Source organism: Psittacula echo (genome assembly GCF_963264785.1).
Source record: "Psittacula echo genome assembly, chromosome: Z".
Taxonomy (NCBI): domain Eukaryota; kingdom Metazoa; phylum Chordata; class Aves; order Psittaciformes; family Psittacidae; genus Psittacula; species Psittacula echo.
In genome coordinates, this window is record NC_137742.1 from 105,654,613 (window position 1) to 105,673,953 (window position 19,341).

Here is a 19,341-nt window from a genome sequence, read left to right on the forward strand (position 1 = left end):
GAAAGGCGACAGTGTGTCTGGGAGAGGAGAGGGTGGATTTCCCCAGTGACCACAGGGACTGGCTCCTTCCACCACTCAGACACCATCCAGCCCGGCTCATGAGCACGTATGTGGTTTTCCACGTTCATTCCCTTCACCTGGAGGCTGGACTTTCTCCAGGGCTGTCTCCTCCTTTTCCCACCATATCTCAAGGTAGCTAGCCTTGAGCTGCCTGCCTCTGTGGTAGGAAAGTGTGTAAAGAGGACAATTTGGTGGCTACCACAAGGAGATCTAGATCTACTGGAGCACAGCTTTCTCTTCACAAAGCTTTTTTAACTCTGGTAGGTGTTATCTTTATCACTTTATCTGTTCTCACAGGGCAGTCTTCACGGCATTCCATCAGACAGGTTTTCTTTTGTTGTTTCTGATCTGGCCATTTTGTTGGGTTTTTTTTCTCCTGCGTGACTAAGGAAAATCACACCGCCAACTGCATGTAAGAAACTCCTAGAAAGGCAAACAAAGCCATCTGTTCTCCATGTCCATGAACTCGCACACAAGAACTAATGGGCATCAAAAAGATTCAGGCCAGGAACATTTTTCTAATGGGGAAGAGAACAAAACACATGAACAGACTGCCACAGGCCTGAGGATTCTGCATCACAACAGATCTTTTAAGGAGAGAGAAACAAAAGACAGAGCACTTGTAGGTTCCCCTGTCTTAGAACTGCAATACTGGCTATCGACTTCTTGAGGTTCATGCCAGCCTTGCTCATTTCCTAAATCTATCCTTATTCATATTTTGAAACTCAGCTCTGCCTTCTTCAGAGCCCCACCACCATCTCCTTTAGTGTTCATGTGATACCAACGTATCATTTCCTAGGCTGATTCCCTATCCTAGCAAAGCGACTGGACTAGAGTCTTGGAAGTCTGCTCGCATCCTGTGGTGGTTCACCTGGTCCCAACTTTGTGCTTCAGCTGATGTCACATCTCCAGCTGTGCTGGCTGTGTTCCCATGCTGGGTAGCAACACTGATTTGTAGAGCATTCTTCCACCTCACTGTTACGCTCCTGCAGGCTTGCTCACAGGAGAGACTGGCTGGGGCGTTCACACTAGCACTTTCCCATGTAAATTCATCCTTAAGTGCCTTCCTTCAGCTCTCTTCTCAAGGAACAGGGCTCTCTGTTGTGAGTGCTGTGGGCTGGAAATCTCTGTATGTGGAGAGACCCTCCCCTTCCAGCTCTCCACAAGTAAGTGGAGCTGCCTAATCCCTCACATTGAAGCCTTAGTGCTCACCTGAACATACTGGGCTGCTGACTTGGTGCTCCTCTGCATGCTCCAGAGGAACCTGCTTTCTAGGATGCTTCTGGGTGAAGACATGCTCCATAGGGTGAGCAGAGGGCACAGTGCAGCTGGTTGAGAACCCGGCCCAGGGCAAACAGGGATCAGCAACAGTGCAGCAGCGAGGGACACAAGTGCAGAGCTGACAGCCCCTGAATTGCTCCCTTCAGCAACTCACCCAGCAGCTTGCTTCCTAAGCTGCACCCAGGAACTGGCATGTGCAAAGAAAGATGGATTTTGCCCCTTTTACCACCTACTTCTCTAGTCAAAAGTTACCCAAAAGCCACAACACATGCTTTGACATATGCTGAAAAGAGCAAGCAGAGCCTGGAGGATGCCAGTGGGTGATGAAGGCTCTGATACTACCATCTGTATGACATGTGCTGCTGTGCCTTAGGCTTTGGCCTGAGCACTGCAGTTCCACTGCTGGTGGTAAACAAAAGATGAGGAAAAGATGGGAGTGTAGATTTGCTATCAGAACTTTTGGATTCAATTTCCATTCTCAGTAGAATAGCTGTGTGCAGTTTCTTACATGTGCTGCTTTGCAAATGAGTTGTGCAGGAATGTCAATCAGGCTGCCTGGAGAGTAAGGTCAGCTTGGTGCCATGTAGTCTTGCTGTGCAGGGGCTGGCCCAGGCCACGTGGAAGTCAGGGTATGACTGATGAAAATGTCTCACCTCTGCTCCTTGATGGCTATAGGAGTCTACTGCCCTTTGTCTACCTCCTACTGCTTGAGTGCAGCCATGGAACTTCAGTAGCTGGTGAGGTAGAACTGCCTGGACATCAGTGGTGGGTTATCTGCTTTCTTTTCAGTAACCAACAGAGGGGCAGATGTGTGCTGCCACCCACAGAGCCTCACAGCTGTCTGACACATAGCAGCCATGTTAATATGAAGCAGCACCCACTTGGGTTATGGGTCCTCAGGGGGAGAGTGGAACATGCACAGACATATACTACATACCACATAGCAGGATGCAGACCAGCTCATACAGACATCCGAGCACCATCAGCAGGTAGACAGGGCCAGAAACACACAGCCATGACAGCCAGAGGGAACTGCAAGCGAAGGTGAACAGTGTTGCTTGTGTGGGAACCCCACCAGGGGCCTGAGTCTGAGAGCCAGGTCTACAACACTGGCGTTACAGAGGGAATAAAGAAAATAATAAAGCGTTGACTAAAATGGTCTGCAAGGCTGATTTCTCTCCATGCAGCCTCTGAAGGAGCAGCCTTTGGGGCCATGGAGAAATAGGCAGCCTCCAGGCTGTGAGGCTAATGCAGAGCCACGGCTGTTTGTATAGCTGCAGAGCCTTTAAGAGAGACTTGGGAAAACTAGCTCGGATTCCAATGAATATTTACAATTACACTGCTCCAAAGCCGAATCCAATCAAAGCACTGTGGTATGCAGGCTTTGTGCATCAAAAGAAAATGATAGGAAAGCAGGAAAGATGGAGTTGCCTTTGGAGAGACTTATAAACACAGATCTCTCTGCTTGTGGCAGAACCAAAATGCTTTATTTCTGATAGGAGCAATTTATTCTTCAGGCATTTTGCCTGATATTAGAAAGTGCCTGGCTGCTTTTGAAGTGAGAGTCTTCAGTAGATGGTCTTTAATTTAGAATAAAAGAAAGGAATGGAAAGTGTTGTAGTCTATAATTCTGATATTGTACTAACAAACTCCAGAAATAGGGGAGCATTTCCAACTAGAGCAGGGTGCCCCTTCACTAACTGCATTGTCGGATACCATGTGGAAACAGGCTAGGCAGAGCTACCCTTCTTAAAACCATGCTTCTAGTATGATATTTGGCTGTTTACCATGCTCTGCCACTAAACAGGATGATGTAACAGAGAAAGAAAAGGGAAATGCTGGATATTCATTGCAGCTCAATATTGGCCTCTCCTTTTTTGCAGAGGAGGGTATACAAAAATGATGGTGATGGAGAATCACTGCATGATGAAAAGATGGCGGATTTGTGACTACTAAACCACTGCAGAGAGCTGTGTGAAGCAGAATAGCACGTGTTGACAAAGCAGAGAAACTGCTTGCAGTGACAACAGGAACAGCGCCAAGCAAGACCTGCTGTCATGGCCTGCCCATGCTTCCCACTGAGCACCTCTTCTACACAGTGCCACTGGAAATTATCTTGGATTCTCTCACTCATATTCCCTGTGTCAGTATTTGGGAGAGCTGTAGGAATGGGCTTGGCTAAAGGCGTGCCCTTCTGGATGCTTTAAAAAGACCTACAATGTGTCCCATTGGTTCCATCTCTTGGGAGCTTTTGTGGAAATCTTGGGAACTTTTTGTGGACTCACTGCTGCAGTAGTGGAAGAAGTCAGGTATGAGAAGGGGCAAAAGCACAGGGCAGGCTGGGGACAACATGGATCACATAACCAACAGTTACTTCTTCCTCCAACACAGCATGCATAGGACATCAGTCAGCAGAGCTGCCAACGCATGGCTGCAGCACCAAATGCTGCCTGCTCCTCCAACATACAGGGGCTGTGAATAATGTGTAGCCTTGGTGTGGTCCTAAAGCACCAAATTCACTGCTCTGAATTAACTACAAATATATAAGGTATATCCTTGCATTACACCATGCAGACATTCCCTAGCACCATGGCAGGATGCGTGCGAATACTTTGAGAGAAGCCAGGTTAGGATTTACACTGCAGGAGCATGCAATAACTTGGACACGGTGTGCACTTACAAGCATACCTGACCTGGGAAAGCAACATCTGAAAGGCCAGCCTCTGCCATCCCCAAGAACACAGCAGGCAACATGTCTCCACCCAGAACAGAGGGCAGCATGTTGCTGTTCTCAGATTGTGCTAATCCCTTTGTGTGTTTTGAAGATGCTGTTTCCTGGTGCATTTCACCTTGTGGCTGCACAGATCCCTTCTCCTGGATGGCAATCTTAAGGGATGCTGATGGGAAATCCCAGGAAGCTGATCTCTGATCTGAGTCGCACCGCTGGTGCAGGGAAGCGCTCTGTCACATGCAGGCATGGCACAGGTTGTTCCCTGCAGCTTCGCACGTACGAAAGTCGATAGCCCTCAGCAGGAACTTGCATTCAGTATTATACTAAGAGGCTTAAAACGGACTATGAAATTTCAGTAGAGCTGCAAAAAACCTGTTTTCAGTTTGTCCACTGGTAGGTTGCTCCAGATGGAGACAGTGCAATCTGGTGATTGATTCTTGGAATCTGACCAGTGCATCTGTGCTGGTGTATTTGGAATCATGTTGTATAATATCAAAAGCAGTTGTTCATTTCATGCATCTGAAGTTGTCTTGCAGGAATGGCAGCTGCCCAGACAAATACCACATGAAGATGAAAACGTGACGAAGAGCCCAGGACTCTACAGCAGAGATAATAGTGCAGTTTTTCACCCACCAGGATGCCACTGTGATCCATCTCCCTCTCCGTAGCTTGTTGCAGACTCTTATACTAGCTCCTGATAGACACCAGTTGCTGTAGCCAAAACCAGCGTTCCAGTTGACCAAAGGAGGAGTAGCATGCTTGCACAAACCTGCTGGAAAACTACGCCAATAGTTGCTAGTGTTAGAAGCAGGTTAAAGCTTAAAGCCACAAATGCTGTTGGAGCAGGCCTTGGCATAACAGTCTACAAAAGCCACCAGCCCAGGAGCTCCAGTGGCTGTGAGGGTCTCCTCTGGCCAGTACTGTGTATCTCTTCTTTGATTTGGCTGGAGCATAATTGAGTTTCCTGAGCTCGGTGGGGCTGAAGGGCAAGCTTGGAGGAACAAGCATGATGATAAAGTCAACTGGAGTCATGGCTGAGTCCAATAGCAGGCAAAGCTCACAGTTACCTCAGAAGTCCCAACTGAGCCACTCAGGAGCATGCAGGGGGCCCACATCAGTGTGTGCCTGTACAGCTCTGCCCATGCTTTCAGCACTCCATCTCCTTCACCACCAGCCTCCCATGCTGTGCATGAGATGGCTGAGTGCTCTTCAAACAGGTCCTGTGTCTTCTCTTTCTAAGCCCAACACAGGGTTCTCCTATTTCCACAGCAGAGCTGTGCAGTGAGACTCACACTGGCTGGGAGAGTTGATCAGGCTGTGCCCACATGGCCCTGAGAAGGCAAGAACCCTTGCTGGTGTGGTGAGGTACAGGAGAGCGGGGAAAGGGCTGAAAGTGGTATCTCAGCTGTAGAGCCCAGAGAGCAAGCAATGCTACTCCAGATGGATAAAGAGCTGCTCCAACAGCCAGAGCCATCTCTATGGGACTGGGGGATCCTGGGCTGTGAACAGTGCAATGTAGAAGGCAGTGCTTGGTGGGTGCCTGTCCTACCCATACCACAGCAAGCACTTGAAGTCTGTGAAAGCAAAAGTTGGGTATGATTAGAGGTGGCTGTAAACTGGTTTATGTACTCCACAAAAACAAAACAAAAGAAATCTCACCAAATATAAATGGTCAAATACTTCCTAGAAAACTGCCCAAATGTTCCCCAAATTAACTGTGCAGGCGTAGGCAGAGCTGTTGTGGCAAACAGCCCTGGGAGCTCCTGCAGTTCTTCTGCTGTCTCTTTACACTCTGTCCCTCCTCACTAATGCTTAAGCATCATACCTTGCCTAGTGACTAGCTCCAGAGGACAGGACTCAGAAGCGTGCTGGCTGAGATAGCCCTTGCTCAGTACAGGCGGGTGCACAGATCCAGCTCCATTGCCTGTGGCAAACCAGGCAACTGCAGGTTTCCCACAGGCAATGCGGGCCTGTGACTTGGGACTTCCCCATTCCCTCTGGAGAGCAGGAGCAGAGCAGCATTGTCTCTCCTGCTCAGTGTCTTCTGGAGACCTATAGCACTTGCCTCAGACAGGACCCCGTGTTCCAGACTCACTGGGCTGAGCAGAAGCCCGTGTATGGCTGATGTGGCAGCAGCTGACTTTAAGCTGGGGCCGTAGTGCCTCGCATCCCTTAGACTCCCCTGGCACATCTGAGTCCCCTCAGGAGCTACCTGGGCAGCCCTGAAGGCCCCAGGGACCTTTGCACTCTACAAGCCACAGCCAGACACCAGTGCCCTGAGCTGGCACCACCACACGGGCGCTCCCTGACTCGCAGGGGTACAAGTGCCCTTGACCCAGTGAGAACAAAGCGCAGGCTGTTGCACTGATGTCAGCTGCTGACACAGCAGCAAACTGTGCTGGACACCCTGGAACCTCATCAGGGGTTCAAGAGGGGACTGGGACACAAGCTTCTGCTGCTGTCACTGCCAGCTAAGAGAGAGTGTTGTTCAGGAGGGGGTGGTCTATGGAGGCTCACCTGCATCCCAGCACTGTGTGCAGAGGGACAGTTGCTGACTCACCACTGCGAATTTTTAAGCAAGGCTTTTTGGACACAGCTCTTTAAAAAAGGAGAAGAGACTTGCACAGACAGGGCAGGATCAGCCCCTGCAAAGGAGCCCTGAGCAGTGAAGGGAAGAAAACTCTGCAATCAGCTGAAGACTTGCCTAGTGCACTGTCTCATCTCTGCCACTTTCATCTCTGCCAGCTGCCAAGAACGGCTCTCTCAGTCAGTGTAAAAAGGAGACATAGATACCACAGGGCTGCCCAAACTCCTCTGCCAGCCTCCAGGGATCCACAGCTCAGGCTTCAGAAGCAAGTGGGGTCTTGGATTTAGTCAAGGTAAGTGGATTTTTTTTCCCCCATTAAAGTGCTTAATTTCTTTCTGAATGTATACAAACTTTGGGAACCCACCATATCCTATGTGAAGCAGCCTGATACAACATACAGCACTAAAAAAAAAGAACTAGGTTTTGGTTTGTAGTTGTTACCTGCTAATTTATGGGCTGCTGCTGCTTCTTATATTGAAGGGACAGTGAGAAATTATACTGCAGACAACCTCTGTATGCCCAACTTGATTTTATAATCCTCTTCAGTCATTTCTTCTGCAGGCTGAAGAGACTATCTACTTTTTGCTCACATGGAAAATATTCTTTGTATTTAATCATCCTTGTTGCTCTTCTCTGAAATGCTTCCAACTCTTTTTCTTGGGAGGCAGAACAGGGCTGCATATGGTAATCACAGGGCAACTTCCACTGTGGATCTGTTCCGTGGCACAACTGTGATATGCTCCCCATTATTTTCCTAATGATTCTTAACAGTCAGTTTGCCTTTTGTGCTGCTTCTGGGCACTGAGCAAATGTTTCCATAGAACCATCTCTGTCTGGTTTTATCTAGTCTAGCCCCAAGCCCTCACTCCTGAGGAGGGAACAGAGCTACAGCAGCTGGGACTGCAAGGGAAATCTTGTAAGAAAGTGCAAACATCCCAGAATTCCAGCAGGATAAAGACCATCTGGCTATGCACTGCACCTTCACCACAGGGACAGCTGCTAAACATCTGAAACCAAGGAACACTGAGTTCAGATGATCCTAACAACACTGCAGCCCTGACCTCTTCCAGGCATGTCTGCCGTCAAGCACTAGCCCTGCCTGAAGCTGCCAACACTGTTGGAATTGCTCAAAAACCTGCGCCTTGCTGAAGCCACACTCAGGGTATGGCACAGCAGAACCACTAGGAACAGCCCATGTCTGCCCTGCACCTGCAGCATCCCTAAGCAAAACACCCATGCCTGTGGAACACAGGCACCCTTTCAACCTTGTGCAAGGATTCCTTCCAAGATCCTCCTTCCCTTCTCACAGCAAGCACAAAGGCTGATGCCATGCATGCTACAGGACTGGCACACAGATAAGGCTATGTTCTCTTAGTCCTTCTTCGCATTTTCTTCCTGTAGATTCAGAGTTAGCAGGCAGGGACCACGCAAGGACCATGCAGGGACCACACAGTCTGACCTTCTGCACCTGCAGTCAACAAAATTTCACCATGTCATTAGCTAACTCAGTAACTTGTTTGACAAAAGCAGCTTCGGCAGGTGCTCAGTGGGGCTTGAAGACATCAAGAGATGGCAAATGCTCTGCTTCCTCCTTTGGCAGTCAGTCCCTTTGCATCACGCCCAGGTTTTTTCCCTCTGGTTACTGCTGTGCCAGTGGAGCTAATGAAGCTTTCTATGCTTTATCTTTTCTGTATCTTAAAATATTGCTTCCTTTTTGGTCAAAGACTGAAGAGTAACCGTAAGGAAAGGAAGGGCATGAGCATGCCCTCTTTCTGCCTCTATTTCTGCATTCCTGTGCCCACCCCCTCTAACGGGTTCTTCCTGTGGTCCCCACTGCAAGAGTCTTTTTCCACTTATCCAGCCCTCTCTGGTTTCTGTCTCCCCGTGTTTTATGCCTCCATGTTTTCCCCTTTTCCCACCTGCTGCTGCATGGCACTGGTTTGGGAGGAGGGCCGCTGAGCTGATGCTGGTGTACCTGTCTGGGTGGACCATCCATCTCCTAGTAGCTTAGTGGCTGTAACTGAAGGAACAGTGCCCAGACCTGAGCAGTGCTGCTTTTCCTTCGCTCGCTCCCTCCTTCTTCCAGCAGGATTTACGCTTCCTGATTTGTGGCTCAAGGTTCCTTACAGAAATGTGGCAGCTCCTGCACAGCTTATGTGTGGTCTTAACCCTCAGACATGAAACCACGAGGCAGCTTGCGGTAGCAGTGATGGTGATGGTTGCCACGATGGAGTAAATACAAGACAGCACTGAGCAAGGCACTGCCAGCACATGGCACTGGGGTGGAGGCAGCTCCAGCAGGCTGGTGCCCTTCATGGTTGCCCCGGTGCCTACCCATGCGTTCCCCTTACCCCAGCCAGAGGTGCTGAACAGCCAGGGCTGGAGGGCAGGGGAGACACAGACTCCATGCTCCCACTGACCACAGCTCCTCTCCCACAAGCAGCATCAGGCACAGATGAGCTAAGGGCTCTGGTACTTCAGCAATGGGGCTGTCAAGAGCTGGCTTCTGCATGACTGGGCTGGGTGGCCCCCACACACCACCAATCAATTCAGCACCCGCTGTGTACAAGGGAAAGTGTGGAGTGCTAGAGGGACGAGAGAGGCACAGAGCACTTCTGCCTGTGCCAGGAATTGGCTGGGGCTCTCAGCCTGGGCTAGAAATGCAGCAGGGCAGGTTCCAACCGAGCTTTGCCACTGTAGCTGTTTTCCCCTCCTCTGTTTTTACACAACCATTTCTTCCTTTCTCCCTTCTCTAGAGGGGACCCTCTCCAAGAGCTGCAATGTTTTTTTAATAGGTATTTTTCAGGTGGCTGGCTGGGACCCTGGAAAAGATAATGAGACCATTTTCACTGCAGAATGCAAAGCTATGTGAGACTTTCCTGTTTGTTATTTCTCCTCTGTAGACTGGACCATGCTTCTGGTTATTTATGCCTGTTGATGTGCCTCCCCAGCCAAACACAGAGTGCCCCACACGGTGCCCGGTGGGATGAGACCAAAGCCACCAGCGTCCTGCCAACACCCGGAACTGGGAATCACCGCTGAGACTGCACAGAAATAACCTTTAAGGCCATTAAAATTCCACGAACGCAAACACTGTTCCCGTCCTCCCTTTCTCGAATCCAGCGGCTCCGGCTCCGCGGGGGGGCACGGACCCAATGTCCCCTCGCCCCCGCCCGGGGCTCGGGGACCCGCACCGAGCACTCCGCACCTTTCAGAGCCGGCCCGGGCCTCCGGTGCCCGGGCCGGCACCGCCGGGGAAACGGCGCGGCCGGGAGAAACCCAGGAAGGGCCCCGGTGCAACGGGCGGGTGGGGCAGTGCCCGCGGCACGCGGAGGCCTCGGGTCCGGCTCGGAGCGCCCCGCACGGCCACGGAGCGGAGCGCGGAACACGCAGCGGCGCGGTCCCGGGCAGCGCGGCAGGACCGCGGCCCCGGCAGAACAAAGATCCGGGACCGGCGCCAGCAGCCGCCGCAGCGCGGAGCGAGAGCGACCCCTGCCGAGCGGCCACGGCACCGCGCGCGGCGGGGCGGGACCCGCGAGCCTCCGCCGCACGGGCCGCGCCTGCGGAACGCAGCGAGCTCGGGGCGCGGGGCGCGGGCTCGTGCGGAACCCGCAGCGCGGGGCCGGTAGAACAGAGAGGCCGAAAGGGGCTGAGGTGCCGAGAAAGAATGAGGGTCCGAACAGGGCTGGGAGGCCAACAAGAACGTGGGGGCTGAGAATGGCTGAGACAGTGGAATGCCAAAAAGGGGTGTGAGGCCAAGAAGGACATAGAGGCTGAAAATGCATAGGAGGCTGAAAGTGGGTGGGAAGCCAACAGGAAAGTAGAGCCTGAAAATGGGTAGGAAGGTTAGAAAGGGATGGGAGGCCAGCAACAAAGAGGCTGAACATGGGTGGGATGCCAAGTACAGTGGAAGGACAAGAAGAATGTGAAGACTGAAAAAGTGTGCGAGGCCCACATGGGCTAGGTGGCCAACAAGAAAAGAAGAGGCTGAATAGGGTTGAGAGGCCAAAAAGTGGTGGGAGGACAACAAGCATGTAGATGCTGGAAAGGAGTGGGAGGCCAACAAGAAAGCAAAGGCTAGAAACAGGTTGGAGGGCTAACACGTAGGAGGCCAAAAGAAAGCATTAAAGGGTGAAATTGGGTGGGAGTCCAACAGAAAAGTAGAGACTGAAAATTTGGGAGGCCGAATAGGTGTGGGAGGCCAACAACTAAGTAGAGGCTGAAAATGGGTACAAGACCAAAGAAGAGTGAGAGACCAACAAGAAAGAGGTTGAAAAGGGTGAAAGACCTGACAAAAGTATGGAAAACCACCCAGAAAGCAGAGACCAAAAAGCAATGGGAGGTCAGCAAGAAAGTAGGGGCTGAAAATGAGTGCAAGTCCAAAAAGGAGGCCAAAAAGAAAGTATTAGCTGAAAACCAGTTCAAACAAAAGTGGGAGGCCAAAAAAAGGTGGGAGACAGAAAAGGTGTGGGAATCTGAATAGAGGTCAGAGGCTCAACAGGGGTATGACGCCAAAATGGGGTTGAAGGCCAAGAAGAAATATCTGCTGGAAACAGGTGTAAGGCTGGAGAAAAGTGGAACGCCGAAAACTGTTGAGAGACCAACAAGAATGGAGAGGATGAAAAGGGGTGGGAGGCAGAAAAATTGTGAGAGGCCAACAAAATGAAGTAGAAGCCGAAAGCATTGGCAGGCTGTAAAGGGGTTCAAGGCCAAAAAGAAGGAAGGTCAACAAGAAGGTAAAGGCTAAAAAGTAATGGAATTCCAGAAATGGTTGGAGGATTAAATGGGATGGAAGGCTGGCAAGAAATCAAAGGCTTTGAAGGGGCGGAAGACTGAACAAGAAACCAAAATGAGATAGGAGGCTGAACCAGGATGGGATGCCAAAAGGTGGTTGGAGGCTGACATGATACTTGAGGTCAAATAGGGGTGGAGCCAGAACCATGGCTGGATGCTAAAAGTGTGTTTGAGACCAGAAATATGTGCAAGGGTGAAAAATAGACCACAAAAAGGGTGAGAGGCTGAGAAGGGATGGGTAGTCAAAAAGAAACTAGAGGCTGAAAAGGAGTGGGAGGCTGAGCAAAGGTGGAAGACTGAAGAGGGGTCCAAGACCAACAAGAAAAAGAGTATAGAAAGGGTGGGATGCCAAAAAGGGGTGGAAGTACAAAAAGAGCCTCTACTTTCTTGTCCTTTTTGTTGTCTTTTCTATGCTCTGCTTTCTTGGCAGCCTCCCACATCATTTTGACCTTAAATCCCTTTTCAGCCTCACAGATTCTTTTCAGCCTCCATCCATTTTTGGCCTCTACTTTCTTTGTTATCCTCTCACCCTTTTTTGGCCTATTCTTTCTTGCTGATTTCCCCACTATTCCACCTCCTACCCTTATTTGGTCTCCCATCCCTTTGCATCCTCTACTTTCTTGTTTACCTTCCATCCCTTTTTGGTCTCTACTTTCTTGGTGGCTTCCAATACTTTCGTAGGGTCTTCCACTCTTTCTCAACCTCTATTTTTTTCCATCTCTACGCCTTTTTGGCCTCTAATTTGTCACCCTCCTTGCCTTTCTCAGCCTCCTTTTGGTTCTCCCACTCTTCCTTAGCCTCTTCTTTCATTTTAATCTCTTACCAACTTTTAGTCTTCCTGCTTTTGGTCATCCCTACCCCAGCTTAGAATAGCCCATCTGAGCATGCGCAAAAGCATTTCTGTTGTATTTGCAAGTGTTTGTTTCTGGGGAAGGAGTAAGGCCGCATGAGGATGAATCGGCCTTAAGTTAAAAAAACCCAAATATAGCTATTTTTTAGGTGGTTGGGATTATTTTTAGCACTACTAATTTTTTACATACAAGTGTTTTTCCACTCATTCTGTAACTTACAAATAGTTGAAAGGAGGTTAACCAAACAGTTAAGTGCATCTTCATGCAGAGGCACAGCATAGAAAATCTTGTATACAAATGAGAAGTTTTTCAGGAGTTCAGCCCGAATATGACATGAACATGTCCATGATCCCCTCAGCACACATAACCACAGCTCAGCTGTGACGCAGGAGCAGGCTCTCTGAGAAGGACCAAAACCTCAATAAAGCTTCCAGCCCAGGCTCTTTCAGCTCGCCCAGAGCCTGGGTCACCCCTAGAGCACAAGCACAGGGATGGGGGGTCTGGCTCAGTGCACCAGTGGACACCCAGCACGTGTCTCCCACCCCACCAGAATTAATGTCTGCTTTGGCATTGGAGACTGGTGAGCAGAGGTGGAAACACATTGTCCAGACTTTTCTTTCAGTGGCCACTGATGGCACATCTGCAGCACTCCCATTTAATCTACCAAGTGGTAACTACTACTTCATGGTTTTTTCCCATTTTGTTTAGCTTGTTTCCTCTTGCAGTCATCAGAGATGCACTTTCCTCCACTAGATCCAAGAGGGTTCTGTTATCAGCTCTGTCCTCCACAAAACCACTCACATGCCCACATGTGATCAAATTATCCATTCCTCTCGCCCACCAAACCCTGCGTTCGGCATCCCTGGAGTCCTGCAGGCTGAGGCAGTGCCTGTGACTGCTCCTATAGCCCTTCCCAGAGCTCCAACAGCCCTGCACCCTGAGCATCCTGCCACCCCAAGAGCCCACAGCTCCTCATTGAGCCAACTCAGCCACACTGTTGCCTCATCAGCCTCAGCTGCCTCTGAGCACCCACAAGCTGTGATCAATCTCCAAGAGCACAGCAGCTTCCACCCTGCCTGTGATCCTGAGCAAGTCTCTGTGCCGCTGGGAGCAGGATTTTACATTTTGCACTGACCTGATGTCATCTGCCTGTTCCTGGCACACTACAGCACTCAGAACTCTGAAGTGGTGGGACACCTCCTTTGTTGTCCCCTCATCCCTGCATGCAGGAATATGTCATTAATTATTTGCTCAGTCTTGTCTTTGTTTTCTTCTATTTGTTAGGTAAAAACACTACCATCTGCTTTGATACAGGTGCCTTGCATTTGCAGGAGTTCACCATTCCCTGTGCTTCCAAGAGGTTGCTTGGTTTAAAGTGATCCCATCTGGGCTTTACTCCAAACTGATTCTTCCTTTCCATTTGCTCAGCTTCAGTATATTGGGCACGGGTACAGGGACCCTGCCGTCCAGAAACCCATGTGGAGACAGTAAGGCAGTGTTTGCGGTGGGGGGAAGCAGGCACGAATGTACAGGGTCTGTCCCACATTTGGTGGGAAGGCAGAAGTTCCTTATGTTAAAAGGTGCTTCCACCTTTTAGCATTGCCCAAAAAATCACCAAAAACAATTCCAGCAGTGGGGTTGACCCACTCTGGTGCCAGTAAATACATCTGATCAAAACCATACAGGATTCCGGGGGTGTGATTGTTTGCATACACATTAAATACTGAAATATAACTGAACTGACTCTCAGTGGCTACACAAAGGTGGCATTCCCTCTGTTCTGCAGAGGGGACAGTGAAGAATGGGCTGTTCGAGAAAGACAGGTTAAAGTGCAGTTTAAAAAGAGAAGGCTCCTAAGCTGTATAGTGGTTTACATACATGGAGAGTTCTCCTTTTAAAATACCACCCAAAACTCTCAGGTGTATTAAGAAGTTGGACATCAGGATATGAGCATTGCACATAATCTAGACAGCATGATACAAGAAAGCAAACAAAGAAAGGATGTAAGGTCTGTCCTGTCCAGGGGATTTTTCTGTTTTCTGTGTGCAAAAGCATGGCCATTGCCTTCTTAAAACTGACCATTTAGGCTGGCTTCTATGAAATAATGTGCAGCCACAGATATGGCCAGCATCAATTGATGGGAGCAGCAGAACTCAGAAGCAGAATGAGGAGCAGCATTCAGAGCCCCTCCGCCAGCAGTGAGCTGCTGTTGGGTCCATGCAGGGGGACAAGGTGATGTTTGCTGCAGGGCCACATTCTTGGGTCACTGCAGGTGGTTTCTGCTGGCACCTATCGCAGCAGGACACTCTGACCTGCACTTTGTTGGCTGTCGGTGAACGCTGGCAAACTGCCCCTTGTGTGCATCGTGGCTGGAGCTGCACCATGGCTGTGCTGTAGCCAGGCTGGACATTCGGCTGCACAACTGCCCCTTCCTGTGTCCAACACACTGCTGGTACGTGCAAATGTGATGGCTGCCGCTGCACAAGCTGCTTATGCATTCACATGGTTACAAGCGAGACCTTAACTTATCTGTGCTTCGGCTTCCCTGCACAAAATGGGGATGATAATAACACTTGCTCATTTTGCAGAAGGGCTCTGCAGTTCAGTTCATGAATATCAAGTAGTTTGAGATCTTCTGATGGAAGGTGCTAGAGATGGACAAAGGGCCACTAATGGCACAAAGCTGACTAAGTCCCGAGCAGTAGTCTCACCCAGTGGCACTGTGTTTGCTAATCCAAGTGTGTAATCAGCGTATAGAGGCGACATGTTGGTTCAGGCTGTGTAATACACAACTTCAAAGCACGCACCCAACATGAGCTCCTGCTTCCCAAGAGGGGCAGTCATTGGCTCTGCACAGTGTCTGTGCACAGTGTCTGCAGCCACAAAGGGCTGCCAGTGCGCGCATGAACATGGAGAGCTGCCTGGCAGCAGGAGCACAGGATGGGTGTTTGTCTAAATACAGACACGATGCTGCTCCCTGGAACAGAAAACATCTACATGTCCCTCCTCCCTCCCCACCTCTGGCTGTCAGCTCTTCCAAATGAAGTCCCAGCTTTGTTTTCCTGATTTCCATTTTGTATCCTAAAATATTCACTCCAAGTTCCGCTTGACAGACATCCCTAATCTAATCTCCATGTCTGCTTTCTAATTTTCGCAGTCAGGATAAAACAAATTGGCTGCCGTTAATTGCCTGTGCAGCGGCCTGGAGCTTTGAGCCGTGATTTACGAGCTCGGAGCAGGCGCTCTGCAACACATTTTTCTTAATTTATTTTTAATGAGTCTCTCAATTAATTTTCTTGGAAACATCTTAATGATGTTAGAGGCGGGTGTTAATGAGGTTTGTACCAGTGCTTCATTTTGCATATTTTCAAGTACTGAATGGCATCCCAAGCAAGCACCTAGTCCTAAACCAGAGAAAAGGCTGGAGAAAGGTCCCGTGCTCAGCTAACACTGCTCTCTCAGGTTAGGCTTTCAGGGTGCATTGGGTGGTTGGTGATTTAGAACATTGGGATGAAGCCGACCGAGCCCACAGGGACAGGGTGACCTCAGGAAGGGCAAAGGGTCGTGCTGGGGCATGGCTCGTGGCCGGATGCTTCCTAACAGATGGGATCAGGGCCTGGGCTCTGTGCCTGTCCTCATCTCCTGGGCTCAGCTCCGTGCCGGCATGCCCCACAACTGGGCACCCTGTTGTGTCTCCCCAGCCAGATCTGGTGAGAGGCAGCACCCTGGGGCATGGGGCCTGATGGGGCATGGGGCCGGGCTGCCTGGGGCTGTGGGTGCTCGGGGTGTCTCTGCGGCTCGCAGGGTCCCCAGTCATTGCTGGTGCATGTGCGGGTGAGAGGTAGCAGCTGATTGCCTTTGTTTTCTCGCAGCGTGTCAGTCTTCATTAAACCGGAGGGCAATGAAAAAGGATTCACTTTTGTCCCAGCCAGAATGTGGCAGCTGTTTAATTTCAATTAACGTGGTACTGAAAAGAATAACATTACTGCAGTAATTAAAGTGAGACAACTCCCACCCCAGCCCTGTGCAATGCTGCTCGGCAGAGTCCGGTTTGATTTCCCATCCTCCCAGCACTAAGCAAACACTGGCAGGCAACTCTGGGTCAGGGCTGTGGGGCTGCCCCACAGGCTCACAAGGAGCTGGAGCAGGGCTGAGTGCTCCCAGCCAGCCCCAGGGCAGCAGGATCGGCATCACATCAGCTGCAGCAAGTGAGAAAGCCACATAAGCAGTGGCTGCAAGTGGACCAAGGTGCTGCTGGCTGCATGTGGGTGTGCTCTGCTGCAGGACGGCAGCGCAATGCCGAGCTGTGCCGAGCTGTGCTGAGCTGTAAGCCACGTGCTGGGCAGAGCTGTGCCAGGCGAGTGGTTGGGGCTGCTCAGAGCTCAGTCCCAGCATGGGTGCGACATGCAGGGTGCTGCCAGGGGAGGGCAACCAGCTTTAATTAAAGCAGCAATAGGGCTGTGACCAAGGCAGAGGGCGGCACAATGGGGGCTCCGTGTCATGGCTGCCCCTGCCTGAACAACACTGAAACCCACAAAGAACACCCTGTTCCCCTGCGCTGGCAGAAATTAGGGCTAAACTCAGGAGCATTGTGCATGGCAGGGTTTAAGTGGCTCTGCTTGCAGGGCTGTTGGTGCTGCATCTGCCCCACTGCTTGTGACTGCAACCCGCTAGTGCAGTGGGTCGTCATGGCAACTGATGGTTCCTATGGCTGTACATCTGTGTTCACCTCCTGGGCCCAGCTTGGCCTTGGAGATTCCCGTTAGGAAGCTTACCTGTGAAACTGGGAGGGAGGGGAGCACCAGGGAGGGGAACAGCGCCGGGAGCTCCGGGGCGCAGACAGAGCCAGCAGCTGGTGTGTGCCCCAGGCACCCCTGTGCAGCCGCACTCAAGGTGGTGCTGGCAGCCCGTGACACCAGTGCTGCCACCCGGGTGTTGTGTGGCCCTCACAGTGCGGGCAGAGCAGCCACTCTGTGCCCAGAGCTGATGAGCCATGAGCGCTGGCCAGGGTGCAAGGCTCCCCCAAACTCAGCACCACATACCCCATTGCACCAGCCAGCAAAACCATCCATTGTGCCTCTATGGACTGGACTTCACACATCTGCACTGCTGTACACATCTACACTGAACTAGCACTGCCTCTCCCTGTCTGGCCACCATCACACACGGTCCTTTGGCAGGTCAGTGAATTGCTCCCCAGCTCCCACTTGCTACAAGGTGCCCCTCAGATAGAGCAGGTCTCCTGTGCCTCAGGAACTGGCTGGAGGTTACTGCCTGCCAAGACAGGCACTGGTACCTCCTGCTAGCATCAGCCCATCCACTGTGCACCGTTCTCCTAGAAGCCCTGGGTGCAGTTTCCTGCAGGGTTGCTTGGCAGGATTTCCCTTTGGTAAAGCCCTCACCCTCCCCCCAGCAGGTCAGTGTCACACGTGTACCTGCAGGTTTGGGTTTCTGTGGACCCCCCAGCCGCAGCCAGGCTGGCAGCCACGCTCACCCCCATCCTCAGAGCTCCTCCTCACCCGTGGGTGCTGTGCTGGCCCCAGGAAGCTTCTGGGGCACACTCGGCCTCCACACAGAAACTGAGAGCAGAGGCCGCACTGCGCAGCAACAGCACCCAGACTGTTGCCAGCACTGGGCCAAATTCGTTCATGTTTACCATAACACACACAGGCAGAGTTTGTTTTGGGTTTGGTTTTTTTCTACTGCTTTAAGAGGGGAAAAAACATCTCTCCCTCTCTGTCTAAACACTATTGATCTCTGCTGGGAAGCCACATGGACAGGGGAGGGAGTGGAGAAAATGAAATTTCATTTCTGACAACTTGTGTCTGTTATTTTTACCTTTTTGGACAGGGAGAAGCACAGCGCAGCAGCCTGGGTTGATGTGGTCAGTAGCTCCCCTGAGAGCCAGGCACATCGTGCCTCGGGGCCGGCCCTGAGCCAGAACACGTACAGGACAGCACAGAGGCACATGGCACAGAGAAGGGTGTGTGAGGGCAGCGTGAGCCTTGTGAGGCCCAGCCATGGCCAAGGATGCTCACCACGCACACCAGCGCGCCACGGGGACACCGTCACCAGGAGGGATTCCCTGGTGCGTGACGTCACCAGGTTCTGGTTCTGGGCATTGTCCCCAGACCACAGCCAGGCTCCAGCTGCAGGCAGGGTGGTGCCTGGGCCGGCAGGGACGGAGCGCGGCAGCATGCCATGGGAGGGCTGCGGTGAGGATGCGGGCAGCGGCGGGGCCGTGCTGCCGTGAAGGGGGGCACTGGGCGCCTGCGCAGCTCTGCTCTGCCACTGCAGGAGCCCCAGGCTTGGTGTCTCCCGCCAACACCGGGTGCTGTGGCAATGGGAAGTTGAAGCCAATGACACAGGGTGGTGGGGCTGCCCCAGGCCAGGCTGGGCAACACATCATAGAATGGGACCAAGGGTTGTCGGGGCAGCAGGAAGGGCCTGAACCATGTTGTGTCCTTCCCGCAGTGAAAGAGTGGACAAAATGTGGCACGTCCAAGGAGGTTCCTGCACCTCTGGGCCAGCCTGAGAGTCCCTGTGGAACACTGCCAACACCAGAGAGGGCAGCAACAGACCTGAGCAGCTCCATCCACCAGCTTCAGCTGGAGGCAGAGACCTGGCATCCCCAGGTGAGCGGCAGTGACCCCACTCCCACCCCAGGCGCTGGTGGTGGATCCCCAGGCTGGTGGCCGGTGGTACAGGAGGCCCTGGCCAGCCCTCACACATACCAGCAGACAGCTCCTCCCCAGGGCTCGGGCATGTCCACTCCTGCTGCAACTGCACTGGTCCCACTGCCACAGTTTCCCACAGCAGCCCCAGCTGCCGCTGCCATCACTGCAGTGCCAGCAGGGTCAGGGGTTGGCTTCATGAGCCCAGGAGGACTTTAGAGCACACACATGGTGGTACTGCCTGGGGGGGGTCTGCACCCACCAGTTACCAACATACCCCACTGCTGCTCTCTGGGCTGCCAGCAGCCTCATCCAGCCCCGGTGCGTGGCAGGAGCTGGAGGAGGGTCTGGCTGCAGCAGTGA